The 24,841-nt window shown below is 46.2% G+C and overlaps 1 pseudogene; it reads right to left on the reverse strand.

Moving 5' to 3' along the window:
• Positions 1-215: 215 nt before the first annotated feature.
• The window catches only part of LOC129656510 (histone-lysine N-methyltransferase SETMAR-like), a 41,916-nt pseudogene continuing 17,290 nt past the window's right edge, over positions 216-24,841 (reverse strand).

The raw sequence follows: 24,841 nt of genomic DNA on the forward strand, positions 1-24,841 counted from the left end.
AGAGGGTGGATGGATGCCAGATAGGCTGGTGGGTGGGTGGATGAGTTGGTAGTTGGATGGGTGGGCAAAGAGAAACCCTGACATCTGGAGGGATGTTAACTCAAATGCCTCCTTTCCCAGGGAAATCATGTGGTCTAGAATTAGGTTGGTGGAAACGTAACTGCAGTTTCAGACAGCGGATTTTAAATCATTATATGGGCTCAAACACATCTTTATTAATCAAAATATGAGCTATTATAATCAACACATTTTTGCCAATGAGACATAAATTTGCTTATTCCTCTATGGTAAAAATCCATGCTTTGGGATTCAACAACTCTTGGAAAGCATTTTCTGCATCCTGCTTGTTGTGAAAGTGTTTTCCTTGGAAAAATGTTGTTGAGATGCTTTAAGACGTGGTAGTTGGTTGGTGAGAGGTCAGGTGAATATGGTGGCTGAGGCAAAACTTTGTAGCCCAGTTAATTCGACTTCTGAAGCATTGGTTGTGCAATGTATGGTTGAGTGTTGTCATGGAGAAGGATTGAGCCCTTTCTATTGAACAATGCTGGCTGAAGGCATTGCAGTTTTTGGTGCATCTCATTGATTTGCTGAGCATACTTCTCAGATGTAATGGCTTTTGCTGGGATTCAGCAAGCTATAGTGGACCCAACTTGCAGTAGACCACCAAAGAGTGGCCAGGACATTTTTTGGGTGCAAGTTTGGCTTTGGGAAGTGCTTTGGAGCTTCTTCCTGGTCCAACCACTGAGCTGGTCATCACTGGTTGTTATATAAAATCCACTTTTCATTTCATGTCACAATCTGATCGAGAAAGGGTTCATTTTTGTAGCATAGAATAAGAGAAAATGTCACTTCAAAATGATGATTTTTTTTTTTTATTTTTTTGCCTCAGCTTATGAGGCACCCACTTACTGAGCTTTTTTCACCTTTTCAATTTGTTTCAAATGCCAAATGAACATAGAATGGTTGACGTTGAGTTCTTTGGCAACTTCTCCCATGTAGTTGGTCTTCCCTGGTGGCTCAGATGGTGAAGAATCCGCCTGCAGTGCAGCAGACCTGAGTTCGATCCCTGGGTTGGAAAGATCCCCTGGAGAAGGGCATGGCAAACCACTCCAGTATTCTTGCCTGGAGAATCCCCATGGACAGAGGAGCCTGGCGGGCTACAGTCCACGGGGTCGCAAAGAGTCGGACATGAGTGAGTGACTAGCACAACACGGCACTCACGTAGCTGTGGGAGGATGAGCTTCGTCGTGGCTCTCAGTTGGTCGTTGCCAACCTGCGATGGCCAGCCGCTGCACTGCTCATGCTCAAGGCTCTCGTCTGCTTTGCAGAACTCCTTGAACCACCATGGCACTGCACATTTGTTAGCAGTTCCTGGGCCAAATGCATTGTTGATGTTACGCATGGTCTCCACTGTTTTATGACCAATTTTGAACTCAAAGAAGAAAACTGCTTGTATTTGCTTTTTGTCTAACATCATTTCCACAGTTAAAAAGACTTATGAAATAAAGAGCAAGTAATAAGTCATTAGCAAAATAAATAAATAAAGCTAGAAATGTGTATTTAAAATTATGTATAACATAACCGCATTTATTTAAGAACGTATTCCAGTATCAAATGGCACAGTTCAACAATGCAGAACTGCGATCACTTCTGCTGGACACTGGAATACGACTCTCTGGGCTTGAACCAAGCTTTGCTGTGGCCTTGGGCAAAGGACTTACTGCCTCTGAGAGCTCATTTCCTTATCTGTAGAGCTCAGCATAATAACAATATTCACCTGAGCTTCCTCCGGAACCTTAGGAGGTTATTAGCACAGAGTCTGATGTATTAGTAAGTGCTCAGAAGTGATAACTGTTCTTTTTATAATAGTTATTTACAGTTGAGGGAGAAACAGTTCAGGGAAGTTTGAGGGAATTACCTGAGTGTCACAGGGCTGGGTCAATGAGATCATGAGAAACAAGCTCTCTCTGACTCTCAGGCACCGTGTCTCCAATCTAAAATCATGTCTCTCTGCACCAAGAATATTCAGCGGCCAAGAACTAAAGTAAACAGAGATCTAAGTGGCTGGTTGTGATGGTAACAAGCATGTACCCATGAATCTGCGGTCTACAGTACGTGTCTTCTTTCATTCAAGATGTAGTTTTTGAGTGTTGCCGTTGGGTCGCAAAGAGTCGGACATGAATGAAGGGACTTAGCACACACACACGCAGGCAAGCCACGTGCTGAGAACTCCATTCTCCAGGAGACCTTCCCAACCCAGGAACTGAACCCAGGTCTCCTGTATTGCAGGTGGATTCTTTCCCATCTGAGCCACCAAAGAAGCCTGAGAACTGCTCTGGGCAGCTGGGAATTCAATGGTGGGGAAAAAAGTGAAAGGATGCCAGGCATCATCCCTTCTTCATGGAGCTTGTCTTCCAGTAGGGTTGGGGATTAAAAAATAAGCAAAATAAATAACTAAGGAGTGTAAAATGTTGAATGGTGCTGAATGCTAAGGAGAAGACTAGAGAATGTGAGAAGGAAAAATATCAGTGTGTTGTATGCATGTATTGGGGAAGCGTGTGATTTCAGACATGGCAGCCATGGGCAAGGAAGCCAGGCCAGGACCCATGGGAAGGTCTCCAGGGAGAGCCTTCCAGACAGAAGGAAAAGCAGAGACCAGTGCCCAGAGGGGACGGCGTGGGGAAGAGAAGCAGGAAAGGCTGAGGTAGTGACTGAGGAGCTGGCAGACTCCAGAAGAACTCTGACTTTTACTCTGAAAAGGTGGGAAGCCATTGGAGGGATTTAGGGTTTAGTAGATTTGACCTCAGTATTATTATGGACTTCCCTGGTGGCTCAGATGGTAAAGCGTCTACCTGCAATGCAGGAGACCTGTGTTCAATCCCTGGGTCGGGAAGATCCCCTGGAGAAGGGAATGACAACCCACTCCAGTATTCTTGCCTGGAGAATCCCATGGACAGAGGAGACTTGTGGGCCACAGCCCATGGAGCCACAAAGAGTAAGACATGAGCAACTAACACTTTCCCTCTTCTCCAGACTAGTCTGGGTGCACTCTGTCAGCTAGCTTCAGTCAGTCAGGTAGGGAAACAATTGCTTTTAGCTTGTAACCCTGGCTCAGTGTTAAAGAACTCGCCTGCCAGTGTAGGAGACAGATGAGACATGGATTCGATCCCTGGGTCAGGAAGATCCCCTGGAGAAGGAAATGGCAACCCACTCCAGTATTCTTGCCTGGAGAATCCCACGGACGGAGGAGACTGGTAGGCTTCAGTCCATGGGGTTGCAAAGAGTCGGACACGACTAAGCGACTAACACATTCCAAACATCATTATTATTATTATTCTTTTAATTTTTAATTAAGTGTATTACCATGCTGTCTTTGCTCCTTTTGTTATAAAATCACTTTGAGGTAAGTTGGGTATTTGGAAAGTGAAGACCAAAAAGGGAACTTGGTCTGTATACACACTGGTCTGTAGGAAGATATGAAATCCATTTAGTTGGACACAAATTCTGAAACTGCCCTCCTGCCATGATGGCACCCTGAGCCCACCCACCCTCACCACCCCCAGCCCAAGACTCTCCCACGGGAGGTGTTCTCTGGGCCTGACTTCCTTCCCCCTGAGATTCCCATTCAGTGAACCCCTGCAAGGTAGGTAAATGGGTGAGACCCCCTCCCCAAGGTGAGAGGAGGGAGGCAGGTTAGATCTAGGGATGGCCAGGGCCCAAGAGGGTCCCTTAGAACTTAACTCTTGAGGCACATTGTCTTCACTTACACCACGAAAATAGAACTTTCCAGAGCACTGACTCTTCCCCTACAGAACTGCAATTCTGTTTTCAAAGTCACCCTACCCCCAGTACAGAAATGTGTACCCACCTCACAGCCCCTGCCTGGCGTGGGGGATGAAGCAGGGAAGTCTGACCCCCTCAGAACCCCCTTCAAGCCTCCTGCCCCACGTGGAGGGGGCTTTATCCTCCAGTTGAGTGTATACTGCTTTTTTCTTGCCTTCCGAGAAATGAAAACAGTGGGTTAAATTTTCTTTTATCAGCTGTGTTTCTATAAGTCAGCGCTAGTCATGAGAAGTGAAGGCTTATGCCTGTGATATCTCCATCTCAGAATTTATATTTAATTAGCATAAAATGACCAAGTAATGCCTTCTATATGATTGTATCCCCGCCCCTGTTTTCGTTTTGCTTCATGACCGATAGATGCTTTCGCTTTTTTACTTTCCCAAGTCATCTTGTTTAATGAGTCTCTTGGTGGTGGCATTTGATTGGATTTATTGTACCATCAAAAATATGTACCGTGACCCCTTCCTGTGGACCTCTCTCTCCGAGAGGAAGAGGGCCTGGGCTGAAGGATGTATTTCTGATGCTGCAGGGTGGTTTTCTGCTCACGGTAAGGCTTTCTATTTCCTCCGCCTGCCTCCCACCCCCACACGCCCCACTTCCATAGGACCCTTCATGCATAGCTTCATAGAATCTTATTAGAGGTTATTTTAGGAACTGATTTCATTTTTCTCCTGAATTTTCTTTGAAAAAGACTTTCAACAAATATATTTACATCCAAGACATTCCATAATCTGCTAAGAATGCAATTGCTTTGATGGAATTTGTGAACAGTAATATTTTAAGGGTAAAAAAAATATCAGTATCTCGCAGAAAAATAACAATGTGACTCCAAAGCCTGGTCTTCTACGGCAGGCAAGTCCTGGTCATGGCATTTGAGTGAGTACTGTTGCCAGGAAGCCCCTGCGGAGGCCTGCCCGTCCGTTTGAAGAACTGCAAACCACTGGGAGAGGAGGCGCAGCTTGCACGGGGTGTATGCAGGAGTCACTGTAGCCAGGAGCCACCTGGGCCACTGACTCGGGAGGTTCTGGAAGCACACATACACTCATGAGCTCCAGCATGAATTTAGATCAAGGAACAAAAATGATCTTGCATATGCTACGGGCATACGTGATGAAAAAAGTGAACAGTTACGACAGCAGAGCTCTTTTCCTTTGGCTGAGCCGACAGCAAATTCCCTGGAGCAAAGGCCTGAGTGGGGTCTCCTCCTCCAACCCACATGGCCCTTTCTCACCACTAGGTGCATACATCCGAGTTTCTGTGAATGGATACTTTAAGGGTGCAAAAATTATACAGCCACCATGGAGAACAGTACAGAGGTTCATAAAGTCTCCGTATCATCCAGTAATCCCACTCCTGGGAATGCATCTGGAAAAGATGAAAACTGTAACTAAAAATGATATCTGCACCCCTGTGTTCATAGCAGCACTATCTACAATAGTCAAGACAGGGAAGCAGCCCACTGCCCATCGACAGATAAAGAAGTTGATACATTGATAAAGAAGATATGGTATACATACACAGTGGAATACTATTCAGTCATAAATAAAGAATGAAATAATGCCATTTAAAGGAACATGGATGGACCTAAAGATTATCATACTAAATGAAGTAAAAGAGAAAGACAAATATCATGGTATCACTTATTTGTGGAATTTAAAAACATGATACAAATGAACTTATTTACGAAACAGAAATAGACTAACAGGCATAGAAACCAAATTTATGGTTACCAAAGACGGAAGAGCTGGGAAGGATGAATTAGGAGTTTCAGATTAAAATATATGTACTACTGTATATAAAATAGGTAACCAATACGGACTTGCTATATAGCATAGGGAACAAAGCTCAGCATCTTATAATAAATTATAATGGACAAGAATATGAAAAAGTACATATATATGTACAACTGAATCACTTTACCGGAGAAGGCGATGGCACCCCACTCCAGTACTCTTGCCTGGAAAATCCCATGGACGGAGGAGCCTGGTAGGCTGCAGTCCAGGGGGTCGCTAAGAGTTGGATATGACTGAGTGACTTCCCTTTCACTTTTCACTTTCATGCATTGGAGAAGGAAATGGCAACCCACTCCAGTGTTCTTGCCTGGAGAATCCCAGGGACGGGGGAGGCTGGTGGGCTGCCATCTATGGGGTCACACAGAGTCGGACACGACTGAAGTGACTTAGCAGCAGCAGAATCACTTTACTGCACACTTGAAACGAATGCAATATTGTAAATCAATTATATTTCAATAAATTTTTTAAAAAAGATGCATTATCTGTTTTCAAAAAAGACAGGGTGTGATATAGGGCCTTTGTCCCATCCCCCAAATTCACCATACAGCAAAATAGAGAGTAGGAACCAGAAAGAGGAAGAAGAAAACAGATACAGGAGGATGGGCAATACAGTTGAAGTAAACATTAAATTAGTTTTGAGCATCCCAGAAGAGAGGGGGGGAAATGGGGAAAAGTTATGCCACGGTTTCCATGATCAGAAAATAGGAAGCATTTCAATTCCTCAGGGTTGACTAAAGGTTTCCTGTCTGTGAGTTATTAAAATAAAAATTGACCTGGACTTCAACTGTGAGAAAGCATGAGATAACATAATGAGAAGAGGTGTAAACAGTGTTTTTATAAGAAACCCAAGAGCTGTTTTCTTATGGCTTTTTTCTTAGTGTAAACCTTGATAAAAGGCCAGAGCACAGTAAGAGGTTAACTGAGTAAATAGGACTCTGGACGAGGTGAGATTTATGTGGTCCAAGTATGTAACCTATGATACTCTAACTCAATGCAAAGATTTTTCTAATCTAAGAATAAAGATATTCTAACTGAATGCAAAGGCAGAATGGGAGAGGAGCAGGAGAAAGGAAGGAAAACACGGGTCCAATCCAAGACATCCTCCCGTTTGGCTGGACTTGCTTGCATCAGAGATGTGCAGCTCCACATGGATGGTGGACAGCAGGCCCAGGCCCTTGGGAATCCAGGGTCTGGGGTGGGATTGAGGTGGGGGGGGGTGGGTCGGGAACAGAACTGATCCCCTCCTCTCAACCCTGGGAAAGAGGTTGCTGTCCCCATGCTGGGGAAGGCGGTGCCAGTCAGAATCTAAGATTTTCCTCATATTTGGAATTGCTCTAGCTTTAGATCTGGTCTTTAATAAGAGCTCAGACAGAGAATGAGATGGTTTGATGGCATCACCGACTCAATGGACATGAGTTTGAGCAAACTCAAGAGACAGTGAAGGACAGGGAAGGCTGGCATTGCTGTAGTCCATGGGGTTGCAAAGAGTCAGACATGTTAGGTAGTTAGAATAGGAAACAGGAGTCCAAAATGGGCGGTGGCTAAAAGACAAGGAAGGGAAAAGCCCGTGAAAATAGAACAAAGAAAGGTCAAAGGAAGGTCCGAGGACCAGAGTGAGGACTTCAGGTAGAACAAACAGCACTCCTGGTTAGCTCAATTTGCATAGGGCAGGCCCAGGGGGTGGGAAAAACATATAAAAAGAGGAGCAAAGGGTTCTTGCTCTCTCGCTCGCTGGCTCTCTTGCTCTCTCTCCTGCGTGCTGGCGCGCTCCTCCACTCTCTTCTCTTCACGTCTTTGGGTCGGCATGCCCCCATGCTTCGAGGACGGATTCTCCTGCTATCTTCTAAATAAAATAGAGCCGTAACACTGATTTGTCTAAGAGCTATAACACGGTTTGTCCAAGACCCGAGAGCTGTGATGCACTGAAGGCTTTAATGTCCATCGCTCCAATCTTTGTTGTGACGAGACAGAACCGAGGAGTGTACACTCGCCTGACAGGACACGACTGAGCGACTGAACAACAGGGACTGTGAAGGCCTGATATGTCTTCAGAGACAGTGTAACCCACTCCTGGACTTTGGAGGGCCCAGGAGAGCTTGGAGATCCTTTCTCTTCCGTGTGCTGAAACAGCTGAGGATGTCGGGAACTCACGGGGGTAACTGACTTGGACACGTTGAATTGCCTGTGAACTTACTGAGTGACGATCATTGGGTTTTAAAGAGTGTCTGCAAAGACAGTGAGTGACCTTAGGGTCCGGGGTAATTCAACTTGAGAAGTTCTTCCTGGTTGCGATTGGATCTTTTGAGGTCATTCTTAGTTCATGGTCATAAAACTATGTCATCAGCAGAAAGGAGGACATTTATCCTCATCCCAGCTCTGTTGGGGGACACACACCCAGTTCTTCAAAAGCTCTATTCAACTATAAAGACCCAAGTTCATGGGTAAAGACAGGGGAAAACCGAGCTTCGACCTGGGTTCCCAGTTTGCTACTCTGTCCCTGCCTGTTGGGTCACCATTCCTGCCCCTTCTCATTTCTGTCATGGTTTTAAAATGCAGATTTTTTTTTTTTTTTTTTTTGGCCCAAGTCCTGAGAGCTGAGGATTCTCTCATTGTTTCTTGCCCTCTGCCGCTCTGGTTTTTAATTTGTTTCAGATTACTAAATTACTGTACCTTGACCGCCTCAGCTACGTGAAAGAATGCCAGGCTACCAGATTCACTCCCCACATTGTCCCAGAAAGCACCTAATACTTGCAATGTTTTCACATTTCAAAAATGCTTGAAAAAACCACGGGTCCTTCCCATTCACAAATGCTTCTGCGTGTCAGCTGCACTTCATTAGCAACAGACGTTTCTTAAATGCTTCCTTTCGACCACAAATATGAAGTTGCTGACCATCTCCGGGACAGAATGACCATGGCAGGGGCTTGAATCAGCACCCGAGCCCTCAGACCAGCCCCCTTGGCTGGGAGACAAAGGAGAGGGGCCTCGTACATTTATCAGTGAGTTAATGAGACCCTGGATTCCTCTGTCTCTGCCAAAAACAGTAGAACAAAACACAGTATGGTCAAAGATGCAAAAGTGGGGAAACCCCTTCATTCTGGGGGGAAAAAAAAGAAACACACAGGGCAATTGCAGAAAGATGCAGCTTGTTGATTTTTTTCTGAGTTATTTGCTTTAAGTATATTCCTTTGGTGTTTGCCCCAGATTCCTACTCGGCAATGAACTTTCGCCAATTGCCTGGAAGAACAGGGATGAATGGAGCATTCACACAAGCCCGGGGGGTGGGGAAGCTGCTGCTGTCATTGCCAAGGGTGCCTGGATGCGTAAGACCTGCTGCTGTCCAAGACTCTCCCTCCCCCACCCATAAGTACCCACCCTGCTCGGGAAGACGGGAAGACGGTCCTCAGCTCTGAGCTTCTGGAATGGAATTCAGCCTCCAACCACAATTGTTATTTTTCCTCCAGCTAAAACCTTGTATTCATCAAGCTGGGTGGTCTATTACAACATAATAGCTATAAGAATGTGAATGATTTACAGAATTCATAGATATTATCACCAAAGGGGTAAATCAACATATGCTTCAGTTCAGGGCATAGACATTTGTTGTTTCAGGATTATCCGCAAGTATCATTCTTAGGTCACCGGATAACATCTTCAAAGGTTGTAGAGGATTTAAAGAAATACATTAGTGCAAATTTCCATTGCTATTAGCTCTTTGTGACTTTTCTTCTACTTGTTTCTAAGACAGGCTTATAAAACTTTATAAATTATCTTCCAGGAACTAATTCTTAGGAAGAGCACAGTGGCCGCAATGGTGCGGGAGCGGCCGACATGAGCTACCCCACGTCCAAGGTAAGGAGCAGCGGCTGCGCTTTGCTGGAGCAGCCGTGAAGAGATACCCCACGTCCAAGATAAGAGAAACCCAAGTAAGACCCTAGGCGCTGAGAGAGGGCATCAGAGGGCAGAGAGACTGAAACCACAATCACAGACAACTAGCCAATCTGATCACACAGACCACAGCCTTGTCTAACTTAATGAAACTAAGCCATGCTGTGTGGGGCCACCCAAGACAGACAGGGCATGGTGGAGAGGTCTGACAGAATGTGGTCCACTGGAGAAGGGAATGGCAAACCACTTCAGTATTCTTGCCTTGAGAACCCCATGAATAGTATTAAAAGGCAAAATGATAGAACACTGAAAGATGAACTCCCCAGGTTGGTAGGTGCCCAATATGCTACTGGAGATCAGTGGAGAAATAACTCCAGAAAGAATGAAGGGATGGAGCCAAAGCAAAAACAACACCCAGTTGTGGATGGGACTGGTTATAGAAGCAAGGTTCAATACTATAAAGAGCAATATTGCATAGGAACCTGGAATATCAGGTCCATGAATCAAGGCAAATTGGAAGTGGTCAAACAGGAGATGGCAAGAGTGAATGTCGACATTCTAGGAATCGGCGAACTAAAATGGACTGGAATGGGTGAATTTAACTCAGATGACCATTATATCTACTACTGTGGGCAGGAATCCCTTAGTAGAAATGGAGTAGCCATTATAGTCAACAAAAGAGTCCGAAATGCAGTACTTGGATGCAATCTCAAAAACGACAGAATGATCTCTGTCTGCTTCCAAGGCAAACCATTCAATATCACAGTAATCCAAGTCTATAACCCAACCAGAAACTGATGTTGAACAGTTCTATGAAGACCTATAAGATCTTCTAGAACTAACACCTAAAAAAGATGTCCTTTTTATGATAGGGGACTGGAATACAAAAGTAGGAAGTCAAGAAACACCTGGAGTAACAGGAAAATTTGGCCTTGGAGTACAGAATGAAGCAGGGCAAAGGCTAATAGGGTTCTGCCAAGGGAACACACTGGTCATAGCAGACACCCTCTTCCAACAACACAAGAGTAGACTCTACACATGGTCATCACCAAATGGTCAACACCGAAATCAGATTGATTATATTCTTTGCAGCCAAAGATGGAGCAGCTCTATACAGTCAGCAAAAACAAGACCAGGAGCTGACTGTGGCTCAGATCATGAACTCCTTATTGCCAATTTCAGACTTCAATTGAAGAAAGTGGGGAAAACCACTAGACCATTCAAGTATGACCTAAACCAAATCCCTTACGATTATACAGTGGAAGTGAGGAATAGATTTAAGGGACTAAATCTGATAGAGTGCCTGATGAACTATGGATGGAGGTTTGTGACATTGTACAGGAGAAAGGAATCAAGACCATCCCCAAGAAAAAAAAATGCAAAAAAGCAAAATGGTTGTCTGAGGAGGCCTTACAAATAGCTGTGAAAGGAAGAGAAGCAAAAAGCAAAGGAGAAAAGGAATGATATACCCATATGAATGCAGAGTTCCAAAGAATAGCAAGGAGAGATAAGAAAGCCTTCCTCAGCGATCAATGTAAAGAAATAGAGGAAAACAATAGAACGGGAAAGACTAGAGATCTCTTCAAGAAAATTAGAGATACCAAGGGAACATTTCATGCAAAGATAGGCTCGATAAAGGATAGAAATGGTATGGACCTAACAGAAGCAGAAGATATTAAGAAGAGGTGGCAAGAATACACAGAAAAACTGTACAAAAAGATCATCATGACCAAGATAATCACAATAGTGTGATCACTCACCTAGAGTCACATCCTGGAATGTGAAATCAAGTGGGCCTTAGGAAGCATCACTAAAAAAAAGCTAGTGGAGGTGACAGAATTTCAGTTGAACTATTTCAAATCCTGAAAGATGATGCTGTGAAAGTGATGCACTCAATATGCCAACAAATTTGGAAAACTCAGCAGTGGCCACAGGACTGGAAAAGGTCAGTTTTCTTTCCAATCCCTAAGAAAGGCAATGCCAAAGAATGCTCAAACTACTGCACAATTGCACGCATCTCACACACTAGTAAAGTAATGCTCAAAATTCTCCAAGCCAGGCTTCAGTAATACATGAACCGTGAAATTCCTGATGTTCAAGCTGGATTTAGAAAAGGCAGAGGAACCAGAGATCAAATTGCCAACATCTGCTGGATCATCGAAAAAGCAAGCGAGTTCCAGAAAAACATCTATTTCTGCTTTATTGACTATGCCAAAGCCTTTGACTGTGTGGATCACAATAAACTGTGGAAAATTCTGAAAGAGATGGGAATACCAGACCACCTGACCTGCCTCTTGAGAAACCTATATGCAGGTCAGGAAGCAACAGTTAGAACTGGACATGGAACAACAGCCTGGTTCCAAATAGGAAAAGGAGTACATCAAGGCTGTATATCATCACCCTGCTTATTTAACTTCTATGCAGAGTACATCATGAGAAACGCTGGACTGGAAGAAGCACATGGTAGAATCAAGATTGCTAGGAGAAATATCAATAACCTCAGATATGCAGATGACACCATCCTTATGGCAGAAAGTGAAGAGGAACTAAAGAGCCTCTTGATGAAAGTGAAAGAGGAGAGTGAAAAAGTTGGCTTAAAGCTCAACATTCAAAAAACTAAGATCATGACATCTGGTCCCATCACTTCATGGGAAATAGATGGGGAAACAGTGGAAACAGTGGCTGACTTTATTTTTCTGGGCTCCAAAATCACTGCAGATGGTGATTGCAGCCATGAAATTAAAAGACGCTTACTCCTTGGAAGGAAAGTTATGACCAACCTAGATAGCATATTGAAAAGCAGAGACATTACTTTGCCAACAAATGTCTGCCTAGTCAAGGCTATGGTTTTTCCAGTAGTCATGTATGGATGTGAGAGTTGGACTATATAGAAAGTTGAGCACAGAAGAATTGATGCTTTTGAACTGTGGTGTTGGCGAAGACTCTTGAGAGTCCCTTGGACTGCAAGGAGATCCAACCAGTCCATCCTAAGGGAAATCAGTCCTGACTGTTCAACGGAAGGACTGATGTTGAAGCTGAAACTCTAATACTTTGGCCACCTGATGCGAAGAGTTGACTCATTTGAAAAGACCCTGATGCTGCAAAGATTGAAGGAGGGAGGAAAAGGGGTTGACAGAGGATGAGATGGTTGGATGGCATCACTGACTCAATGGACATGGATTTAATTTGGGTAGACTCCGGGAATTGGTTATGGACAGGGAGGCCTGGCATGCTGCAGTTCATGGGGTTGCAAAGAGTCAGACACGACTGAGAGACCGAACTGAACTGAATTGAAGAACTAGTTCTTGAGAATTGATCCACTTGTGTATGTTGATGTACAGTTTCATAATCAGAGATTTCAGAGGCTCACACAGTAACTCCTGGCTACTGGGGGATACTTGGATTACTGTTAGATTTTTGCAATACACATTTTTTTTTCTTCTAGAATAGTGTTGCTGTTGTTTAGTTGCTAAGTTGTGTCCAACTTTTTTTGATCCCGTGGACTGCAGCACACCACGTTCCTCCATCCAAGAGAGTCTCTAGGCAAGAATACTGGAGTGGGTTGCCATTTCCTCCTCTGGGGATTTTCCCAACGCAGGGATCAAACCCATGTCTCCTGCATTGGCAGGCAGATTCTTTACCACTGAACCATCAGGGAAGCCCTCTTAAAATGCTAAAATAACTTTTAAAAAGCACAAGGTTAGAGTTTCTTGACATTTGGTGGCCATCTAAGATGCCCTGGAGGAGGTTAATTACCATGGAGCTAACAGCTGCCAATAACAAGGAAGGCTATTGGCAGAGAGTGTGGTGCTAAGGAGAGCCTGGAAGGGAGGAACAAGTTCCCCTGAGCTTGTGGAATGGTCTCCTGCTCAGGACACAATGTCACTGGAAGGGAGAACTGTTGGGAACTGATTGTTGGAAGTATATACCCCAAGATAACTTTAATTTGCATCTAAAAATGAAGTGCAAAATTCGCAAAATTATGATCAGGAGTTTGCACGTGTGGGTACTAAGTTGCTTCAGTCATGTCCTACTCTTTGCGACCGTATGGACTGTAGCCTGCCGGGCTACTCTGTCCATGGGGATTCTTCAAGTAAGAGTACTGGAGTGGGTTGCCATGCCCTCCTCCAGGGGCTCTTCCTGATCCAGGGATCAAACCCGTGTTGCTTATGTCTCCTGCGTTGGCAGGCAGGTTCTTTACCACTATCAGAGGAGTTTGTGTCTTTCTAAATCAATGCATTTTAGTAACGCCTCCAAACCGTACTCTCTGTAAAGCAATTATTCATAGCAGGTAGCATCTCTGCGTGTGTTAAAGGCCAGGGTACTCAGGACCCTAACAGCCCCAGCTCTAAAGGGAAAAGGGGAAAGATGACTCTTTCTGACTCTGGTTGGCAACACCTCTTCGGTTTGCACCACCTCTTCGGTTTGCACCAGTGCACCTGTGTCCTGTGAGTGAATTACGCAAGCTTGCAGTTAAGTGTTGCTAGGCCAAAGCACGGAGAAGGCAATGGCACCCCACTCCAGTGCTCTTGCCTGGAAAATCCATGGACAGAGGAGCCTGGTAGGCTGCAGTCCATGGGGTCACTAAGAGTCGGACACGACTGAGCGACTTAGCAGCAGCAGCCGCAGGCCAAAGCAAACCATGTGTCAGGGGCCTGACTCACCAGCAAAGCTTTGGATCCAGGCAGGTCCCAGCTTGCAGGAAAGTGAAAGTCGCTCAGTCCTGTCTGACTGTTTGCGACCCCATGGACTGTAGCCCCTACCCCCACCCCCAGGCTCCTCTGGCCATGGAATTCTCCAGCCAAGGATACTGGAATGGGTTGCCATGCTCTCCTCCAGGGGATTTCCCAACCCAGGGATCAAACCCAGGTCTCCGCCATTGTGGGTGGATTCTTTACCAGCTGAGCCATCAAGGGGCTCTGCGTTATTCCAGTGGCAGCTCTTGCCATCAAGATTGAGCTCTGCATGTCCGATCCTGCCAGCTCCTCAGGCCAGTGAGACAGGTGGCCGTCCTGGAAGACCTCCGGACCACAGAGTCTGCTCCTTTGTTGGAGATGACTGATATACATTTGTTTGGAATATTGTTTTCCTGCTTCTTTTATTAAGATCAGCTGTGTTGGGCTCCCCTAAATTATTCTTAGGGGACAAAGAATGTCAAATAGTGAGAGTGTCCTTCAGGTTATAAAAGGGAAAGGCAGGTTTCAGTCTTGTTTCTTGGAAATACGTAAAGATGAGGCAAGGCAGAAACCTGTATCTCCAAAGATACAATGGAAAGAAAGTTGATGCATAAAATGAAGGAAAAGGGACTTCCCTGGTGGCTCAGTGGTGAAGAATCTGCCTGCCAATGCAGGAGACACAGGTTCTATCCCTGATATGGGAAGATCCCACGTGCCGAGGGACAAGTAAGCCCAAGAACCACAACTACTGAGCCTGTGCTCTAGAACCTGTGCTCTGCAAAAAGAGAAGCCACCGAAATGAGAGGCCTGGGCACCGTAACTAGAGAGAAGCCACCGCTGGCTGCAACTAGAGAAAAGCCCTCACAGCAATGAAAATCCAGCACAGCCAAAAACGAGGAAATAAATAAAAACAAAGAAAGAAATTTGGCCAGAAGAAGGGAGTCATCCAGGAGGAAGGCTATGCTGGCAGAACGGGTCAGCATCCATCTGAGAAACGAGTCAAAGGGAGGTCCTTGCTTTTCTAGATGAAGGACCATGAAGGGAAGGGACGGGACCAGCTTTCTCTATGACAGGGCTGATTCTAGGATCCCCGGACGTGCTGAACCTTTGTTGCTATCTTGCACCAACCATAACAAAGGGTTTTCTAGTGAAGTGAAAATTCAGCTGAAATAAGAACGTCCCAACAGCGTATGTGTGTTTCCTCTGTTCTGAGACAAACATTAACTCGCATCTCAGTGTGAGCCACGGTTTTGCAGTAAATAACATCTCTGTTGGCTGAAAGGCCAGAGCAGCTGCTTCTTTAGAAGGATTGTTGCTGCAAATAGAGCTTGACTGGCCAGTGTCTTCATCCCTGACGTTCTCATTTTACCTGATATAGGAGGTCCCGGGGTGTGGCCAGCTGAAATGTGCCACCCAGACCCTTGGTGCCTACAGACTTAGGAAGGAATGTGCTGGATGAGACATCACAAGTCCTAAATAACTGGCAGAGTCTGTAATTGGTTTCAGATGCTCCTCGCTTGGAGTTCTCTAACCGTACTATTTCCAGGGAATTCACAAAAGCGACTGGCACCCCAAGGGTACCCCAACTGTGTGGCTGACCTTGGATGGCCTTTTGGGTACACCTTGAAGTTAGGGCCTCATTACCTGCAGAGCCCTTCACCTGGCTGGTCACTTTCCAGGCCTGGGCTGTCACAGGGACCTCAGTAGCTGTCAATCCATCTTTTTCTCATTGCTGTTTTTATTTGTTGTTTTTGGCCTTTTCAACCTCATCTTTTCTTTGGGTCTTTAGTATACCAAAGATTCCTTTCAATTTCTTCAAATGTGAAAAGAAATCACTTAATTTGCTTTTAAGAAACCTATTGTCATGAAAAAGGAAGATCATTGATTATTTCTGCACTGTTTTACAATCTTGAAATCAAGTTGGCTGATACTTTTCTAAGCTCAAAGCATAGAGCATCAGCCCATTAAGAAAGGAGGGTATTAGTGCTTTTTAAATCTATGTCTACAACTGGGAACTGTGCTGCTACCTGGCCTCATCTGGTCTGATGGTGGGAAGCATTGTGGTTTTACAGTTCCGCTCAGTACCCCACCGATTCTTCAGAGCACCTGAATGACAGGCAGGCTGGCCTCCTTATTTTCCTTCCAGGAAAAATGCAGCTTAGGGAGGATGGTAACATGCCCGGGCTACTCCGGTGGGCACTGCTGGAATGGATGTTCTGGGACCCTGCTCAGTGGGTAAAGAATCTGCCTGCAATGCAGGAGACCTGGGTTTGATCCCTGGGTCGGGAAGATCCCCTGGAGAAGGAAATGGCTATCCACTCCAGTATTCTTGCCTGGAGAATTCCATGGACAGAGGAGCCTGGGGGACTACAGTCCAAGGTGTTGCAAAAAGTCAGATACAACTGAGTGACTAACACTTTCCAGGCCACCAGCAAAGGGAGCCCAGTGGGGACCCGGTTCGTGGAGCCCTTGGTCATCTCTCCTGCACTGAGGGTTAGATTCTCCAGGTTGAGTCTGCCTTTCCAAATGTCAACCCCCAAATCCCAGCTCTAGAGACAGGGCTGGAGGGGGACAGGCCTCCGAGGGTCATCGTGAGCAGAGCAGATGCCCCTGCAAGCCCCCTCCCCCCTTTATGCTGCAGAATGATGCAAGGGATTTGGCCCCGAGTGAGAGGTGGGGGGGTTGCTTTCAAAGAAGCAAACCGTCAAGCCTAGGAAATGCCGGCATTAAATAATTTCCCTGGGCTTCCTTTCCTCTTAACAAGGGTCCCAGCAGGGCCTCCCAACCTCCCAGGCCTTTTCCCTTAGTCGGCGGTTTTCTCTCTGATTCCCAGACCTTCCTTGATCCTGACCATGGGGCTGTGAGCATTCCCACCCACCCCAGATCCCTCTTTGGAGTCCTGACCATTGAGCCCAAGATATATGAAAATCACAGAAGCTTAAGACTGGGAAGCAGCTGGACAGGTTGCTCAGGGAGAGGTCAGCTGCCCCTCCTCCTGCTTTGCTCAGGGAGCTGGAGGACAGGGGCCCCTTGTGGTCCCCCAGTGTCTCGAGGGCTCTGGGTGCAGCCACCGCACAGGCTGGCACGTCCCGCCCAGGCCCCGTGGCTTCTCATCCGAAGCTTGCCTGCCACCGAATTCTCCAGGGAACACAGACTGTGGGCCAGACAGAGCGTGAGGGTAAAGAGAACCGGGGTCCCAGACACGGTAGAGGAAATAACAGTGCTTTACAGATAGAAACTATAATGAGGCATTATCTCAACTTGTCAGAATGGCCATCAGCAAAGTGAGTATAAATAATAGATGCTGCTGAGGATGTGAAGGATAGAGAACTCGTGTGTAATCTTGGTGGGAATGAAAATTGGTGTAGCTACTATGTATAATAGTATGGAGGTTTCTCAAAAAACTAAAAATACAGCTACCATATGACCCAGCAACTCCACTCCTGGGTATATTAAAAAAAAAAAAAAACAACCCTAAAACAGAAAGACTAATTCAGAAAGATACATGTACCCCCAATAACTCCAGCATTATTTACAATTGCCAACCTACAGAAGCAACCTAAGTGTCCATCATAAGAAGAATGGATAAAGAAGATGCGATCTATATATACACATGGAATACCACTCAGCCATGAAAAAAAAAAAAAAACAATGAAATTTTGCCATTTGCAGCAATATGGATGGACTTGGAGACCATTATACTAAGTGAAATAAGTCGAACAGAGAAAGACAAATAGTATAATATCACTTATAGGTGGAATCTAAAAACTACAACAAACTAGGGAATATGACAAGAAAGAAGCAGACTCACAAATACAGAGAACAATCCCGTGGCTACCAGTGAACGGGGCAAGATACGGGTGGGAGACTGGAGGTACAAACTGCTGGGTGTAAGGTGGGCTCAAGGATGTGTTATACAACACGGGGAACATAGCCAATATTCTGTAATGACTGTAAATGGAGTGTAATATTTAAAAATTGCATGCAAATAAAATTTAAAAATCTACAAAGAAAATAAAAAGAACTGAATTGTGTTGCTCTTCCAGAAAGTAGAGCTTTTCCAGTCTACCTGTTATATTTCAAACAGTATCATCAAAAAGAAAAAAAAAAATTGCCCAACCAGAGTGTCCCAGCTGTGACCCGTCTGGTGCCAGGGCAGTGTGACAGGAGCTGCCTTGATGGGGACCCCACACTCCTAAAACTGCCTGCATCAAGATACCTCTGATGATTTAGCATGAAGTCAATGAAAACCACTGATATTTTTTGCACAATAATTTTATTTGACACTTGCATTAATTATTCTACTCCGTGGGTACTTAGGAACAGCTCCGGTGGTTTGGTGGTGAATAGGCAGGGAGCTCCCTGCCCACAGGGCCTCCCCAGCCCAGCAGGAAGGTAAACAGTCCGATCACACAGGTTGCAGTTTGGGTACAATTGTGGGAAGTGGCTTGAGGGAAGGAAGGCGAGCTTGGAAAGTAATAACGGGGCAGGAAAGGCTTCCTAGGAAGGGATGTTCACACGGAGACTTCTAGGATGACTGGTGTGAGGCAGGAAGGAGCTGGGATTCCCAGGAGCAAGGAGGGCTTGTGAAAGAGCCTGGACCCTGCGGTGAAGGAAGGAGAGATGTGGTGGGACCTAAAACACACGGGGGCTGAGAGCAGGTGAGGACCTGTGTCTTTATCCTGGCTGCTCAGGCTCTCAGTCATGTCCCACTCTTTGCAACCCCATGAACTGCACCACACCAGGCTCCCCTGTCTTCCACCATCTCCCAGAGCTTGCTCAAACTCATGTCCATTGAGCTGGTGATGCCATCCAACCATCTCATCCTCTGCCACTCCCTTCCCCTTTCACTTCAGTCTTTCAGGGAAAACCATCAGGGTCTTTTCCAATGAGTCGGTTCTTTTGGGGTCCAAAAAATTGGGGCAGTATGCTTCAGATGGTGAATTTTAAATCTCCGATTTAAGGTTGGAAAGAAATATACACTATAATATAAAGGAGGAGAGGGTGGTAGAGGATGAAATGGTTGGAGGGCATCACCAATTCAATGGGCATGAATTTGGGTGAACTCCAGGAGATGGTGAGAGACGGGGAGGCCTGGCGTGCTGCAGTCCAAGGGGTTGTAAAAGAGTCAGACACTTCTGAACAACAACAATATATAAAACATAATAAGGACTGACTGTATGGCACAGGGAACTATATTTAATATCCTGTAATAACCAGATGTTTAAGCTGGTTTTAGAAAAGGCAGAGGAACCAGAGATCAAATTGCCAACATCTGCTGGATCATTGAAAAAGCAAGAGAGTTCCAGAAAAACATCTATTTCTGCTTTATTGACTATGCCAAAGCCTTTGACTGTGTGGATCACAATAAACTGTGGAAAATTCTGAAAGAGATGGGAATACCAGACCACCTGACCTGCCTCTTGAGAAACCTATATGCAGGTCAGGAAGCAACAGTTAGAACTGGACATGGAACAACAGCCTGGTTCCAAATAGGAAAAGGAGTACGTCAAGGCTGTATATTGTCACCCTGCTTATTTAACTTCTATGCAGAGTACATCATGAGAAACGCTGGGCTGGAAGAAGCACAAGCTGGAATCAAGATTGCCGGGAGAAATATCAATAACCTCAGATATGCAGATGACACCACCCTTATGGCAGAGAGTGAAGAGGAACTAAAGAGCCTCTTGATGAAAGTGAAAGAGGAGAGTGAAAAAGTTGGCTTAAAGCTCAACATTCAAAAAACTAAGATCATGGCATCTGGTCCCATCACTTCATGGCAAATAGATGGGGAAACAGTGGAAACAGTGGCTGACTTTATTTTTCTGGGCTCCAAAATCACTGCAGATGGTGATTGCAGCCATGAAATTAAAAGACATTTGCTCCTTGAAAGGAGGGTTATGACCAACCTAGATAGCATATTCAAAAGCAGAGACATTACTTTGCCAACAAAGGTCCGTCTAGTCAGGGCTATGGTTTTTCCAGTGGTCACGTATGGATGTGAGAGTTGGACTGTGAAGTAGGCTGAGCACCGAAGAATTGATGCTTTTGAAGTGTGGTGTTGGAGAAGACTCTTGAGAGTCCCTTGGACTGCAAGGAGATCCAACCAGTCCATTCTGAAGAAGATCAGCCCTGGGATTTCTTTGGAGGGAATGATGCTAAAGCTGAAACTCCAGTACTTTGGCCACCTCATGCGAAGAGTTGACTCATTGGAAAAGACTGTGATGCTGGGAGGGATTAGGGGCAAGAGGAGAAGGGGACGACAGAGGATGAGATGGCTGGATGGCATCACTGACTCGATGGACATGAGTCTGAGTGAACTCCGGGAGTTGGTGATGGACAGGGAGTCCTGGCGTGCTGCGATTCATGGGGTCACAAAGAGTCAGACACGACTGAGCGACTGAACTGAACTGAATATCCCACAAGGGCAAAGAATCTGAAAAAGAAGATATATATATATATATATATATATATACACCAGTCAATCCTAAAGGAAATCAGCTCTGAATAATCATTGCAAGGACTGGTGCTAAAGCTGAAACTGCAATACTTTGGCCACCTGATGAAAAGAATGAACTCATTGGAAAAGACCTAGGTGCTGGGAAAGACTGAGGGCAGGCAGAAAAGGGGATAACAGAGAATGAGATGGTTGGATGGCAGTACTGACTCAATGGACATGAGCTTGAGTCAACTCCGGGAGTTGGTGATGGGCAGGGAGGCCTGGCGTGCTGCAGTCCATGGGGTCAAAAAGAGTCAGGCACGACTTAGCAACTGAACAACAGCAGCATACATATATTAGCAAAACTGAATCACTTTGTTGTACCCCTGAAGCTAACACGACATTGTAAAGCAACTGTACTCCAATAAAAACATAAAATTAAAATAAAGCTTGGATAGAGGAGGAGGGTCTGTCCCAGGGTACAGAGAAATAGGGGTGGCATGACAGGCAGGGGTCCTGAGCCCTGCAGGAACTGGAAACAAGGGATGTGTCTTCCCAGTAAACTTCAGTTTAGGCTAGTTTTCCTCCTTGCACATGACTCTTCTCTCGCTCTGGGGAGACATTTTTTCCCCTCTCAGTGGTCAATTGTCTGAACATTCTCCCCATTTCCATTGTGTGGGCCTCCATTCATTCTGTGTTCCAGGGGATTGATGCCCGTGACCTGTGACCTGTAATCTGAGACTGGGATGAAGTAGGATGCCAGGAACCTGTGCCTGAGGTGGGCCAGGTGACCCCAGGACCTGCAGCATGTGAGTTGCAAACTGACCACATAGCCTAAACCAAGCTCATGGAGTGGTGTGGCTTGGGCCACCGACTGGAAGGAGTTTTCAATGACTGACGTTCCCTGGGCTTCACAGGCAAACTTGTTTTCGGGCTTCCCTATAAGATGATGACTCTGGGCAGACACTGAGTTCTTTCTCCATGGCTACCACCAACCAGAGTTGGAGAGCTGCTGACCTTTTTGAGGTCATTGTCTCCCACTGGGTTTGCTTTGTCAATTTCCTCACCTGTCTGCACTCACTCTCTGGGCAGGTAGGTTTGAGACCCTGCAGGAAAACTTAGCTGATCAACCCCAGACCTCCTCAGGACCAGAGGTACAGGAGGAATGAATGAATGGCTGAATGAATGAGTGAAAGACCAGGCAGACCCATCGCTTGGGTTCTGCCCTGCCCCTTCTTGTGTCTCTAAAATCATGACCTCTGTGTTGGGGGGACAGGGTTGGGGTGTAATTTGGGCTCCTTTTGCTCATCAATTCGCTGACAAAGATCCGTATAGTCAAGGCTGTGGTCTTTCCAATAGTCATGTGTGGATCTGAGAGGTGGACGATAAAGAAGGCAGAGCATGGAAGAAATGCTGTTTTGCAGCTGCAGTGCTGGAGAAGACTCCTGAGAGTCCCTTGGAAGGAGATCAAACTCACAAGGAGATCCAACCAGTCCATCCTAAAGGAAACCAGTCCTGAATATTCATTGGAAGGACTGATGCTGAAACTGAAACTCCTATACTTTGGCCACCTGATGCAGAGAATTGACTCAATGAAAAAGGCCGTGATGTGGGAAAGATTGAAAGCAGGAGGAGAAGGGGATGACAGAGGATGAGATGGTTGGATGGCATCACTGATTCAGTGAACCTGAACTTGGGCAAAATCCAGGAGATGGTGAGAGACAAGGAAGCCTGGCGTGCTGCAGTCCATGGCATCTCAAAGAGTCAGACGACTTGGTGACCAAAGAGCAACAACCACTCCTGGACCCCACGCAGGCTCCTGGGTCTGTCGGGTACTGCCTCCCCTGAACCAGGGGAGGAGAAATTCCTGCTTAAGTCAGCCATCCCGACGGGACATGGGTAAGTCTCCCTCCCTTCATTGCTCCCAACCCCCTTAATTATGCACCTAATGAAATAGAGTGATGAGGTCGCCGGGGTCCCCTCCTCTCCAGCATCTCCCCAGCTCCCTGCAGCGTCTGCTTCCCACAAGGCAATGTTCCTCCAGATTTGGGCTCCAGACTGGGCTGACCTCCATCCCAAAGCACTTTCCAGGCTCAGACTGGAAGCAGGCTGGCGCCTACACAGTCCCCAGGAAACCATGTCTCCTAGGCCAGCCCCTCTGGGGAGCCTGGCTCCCCTCTCCCCGCTGACCCCTAAGAACTTCTCTGAGGTGCCTCTCGAGGCCCAGAGGAAGACAAGGGTCCTGTCGCCTGGGTCTGCCTGACATCCCACCCTGGGGAGCCCCAGGCTGAGGCTGGGCCGCCAATGAGTTTCTGAAGCGAATTCCAAAGCTGGCCGCCCGCGTGCCACATCCAAGCTGTGGGGCGGAGGCCTGTTTATTTTGGGTTTGATGAGTAAATCATGTGGAACAGAATCAAAAGCTGTGCTGAAGTCGACACAGATGCCATCTGTCACTTCGCCCTCAGCCACCGGGGGGTGGGGGAGGGGCGCTGGATGGAGTGACAGGCTCTTTAGAACTTGTGCCAACCAGGAGTCAATGCCCTCTTCGTTTGTAAAAACGCCCTAGCAAGTGAAAATGTAGTACATCGTCTGCTTTAGTTTTCAAGCTTGAAGGGTGGAGTTTTGAGGTCAAACGTCCAGTGGCATCCTTTTCTGTTTAAAAATGCACATGTGTGGGAACCGCTCATGTTTAGCTCACCTCTCATCCTTTCTTTAGGAAATGTGTCTCCGGAAGTATATGGAGTGTTCAAGGATTTCAAACAACCACCTGGGCTAAGCTTCCTCTAATTGAAAAGGGAGGCATCTACTCGGGGCGAGAGCCTCTGGTGGGCAGTGATTAACCCAGTTTAATTAACAGTCATGTGGCTCCCTGTTTATCTGCTGAAACACAGCCCTGCCTCAGGAGGACACTCTGCATACCCTAAAGGCCCTCTCCAGCTGTGGGTGTTTGCCTTCAATGGCTCATGTGCCAGTCTGGGCATCCCTTACTCATCTCACCCGGCATGGGGACTTCTGGCCTCAGGGAGTGGCCAGTCTCCTTCGGCCTTAGCTTTGAGAGGGACTGGGGCCCAGGATGGATCCCATCCTTGCTCTCAGTCCCTTCGCTTGTCCTAGCTTGGTGCTGGCGCTGTCCAGGCCCTGGGTCATCACTGGCAGGTAACTGCTAACTGTGGGTGTTTCCACGTTTCTCTTGGAGGCCCCCAGGTCTATATCCTATTCAGTTTTCCTGAAACTGGCCATGCGCACCCATCCTCATGGCAGCTGGCTTCCTGTGGGAGCTGACCTTCTGTATACTTCTGTCTTGACTGCTCTGGGGGGAAACCAAGGCAGGCAAGGAAGAGCCTTAGGTCTGCAGGCAAGAGACTCAGTCTTCACAAGTCTCCTGTGCAGCCTGAGTCCCTTAACCCTTTAAACTTCCATCTGCTCATATTTAGAGTAAACAGAGTAATATATTTCTTATAGAGTTGTTGTAAGGATTATGTTAATATAGAAAAAAAGGGCCTAGATCAATCCCTGGCACATAGGGGTATTAATAGTCACTTGGCTGACTTTGACTCTTTGTGACCCTATGGACTGTGACCTGCCAGGCTCCTCCATCCAGGGAATTCTCCAAGCAAGAATACTGGAGTGGGTTGCCATGCCCTTCTCCAGGGGATCTTCCCAATCCAAGGATGGAACCTGGGTCTCCCACATGGCAAGTAGATTCTTTATTGTCTGAGCCACTAGGGAAGTCCAGTAAGTGTTAATCAAAAATCAGTGTCCTTCCCTTGTATACCTATGGCTGACCCATGTTGGTGTATGGCAGAGGCCAACACACTATTGTGAAGCAATTTCCCTTCAATTAAAAATGAGTAAGTTTAGGGGGAAAAAAATATCAGTGTCCTGGGTGTTGCACTTGAAATTAAGCTGAAGTGGGAAACATCATGATCTCTCCTTCGGCAATAATAAGAGATCACTGAGTAAACCAAAATGCTAGCTTGGGCTTCTTGACACCATGATTTTTTTTTTTAATTAATGACTTTATGTATTCTTGGCTGTGCTGTATGGATTGTGGTCTTTGTTTCTGTGCACGGGATTTCTCTAGTTGCGATGAGCAGAGTCTACCCCTCACTGCAGTGCGAGGGCTTCTCATTGCGGTGGCTTCTCTTGCTGTGAAGCACGGGCCCTAGTGCACGTGGGCTCTGTAGTTGTGGCTCACAGAG

The sequence above is a fragment of the Bubalus kerabau genome, chromosome 6 (genome assembly GCF_029407905.1).
Source record: "Bubalus kerabau isolate K-KA32 ecotype Philippines breed swamp buffalo chromosome 6, PCC_UOA_SB_1v2, whole genome shotgun sequence".
Taxonomy (NCBI): domain Eukaryota; kingdom Metazoa; phylum Chordata; class Mammalia; order Artiodactyla; family Bovidae; genus Bubalus; species Bubalus kerabau.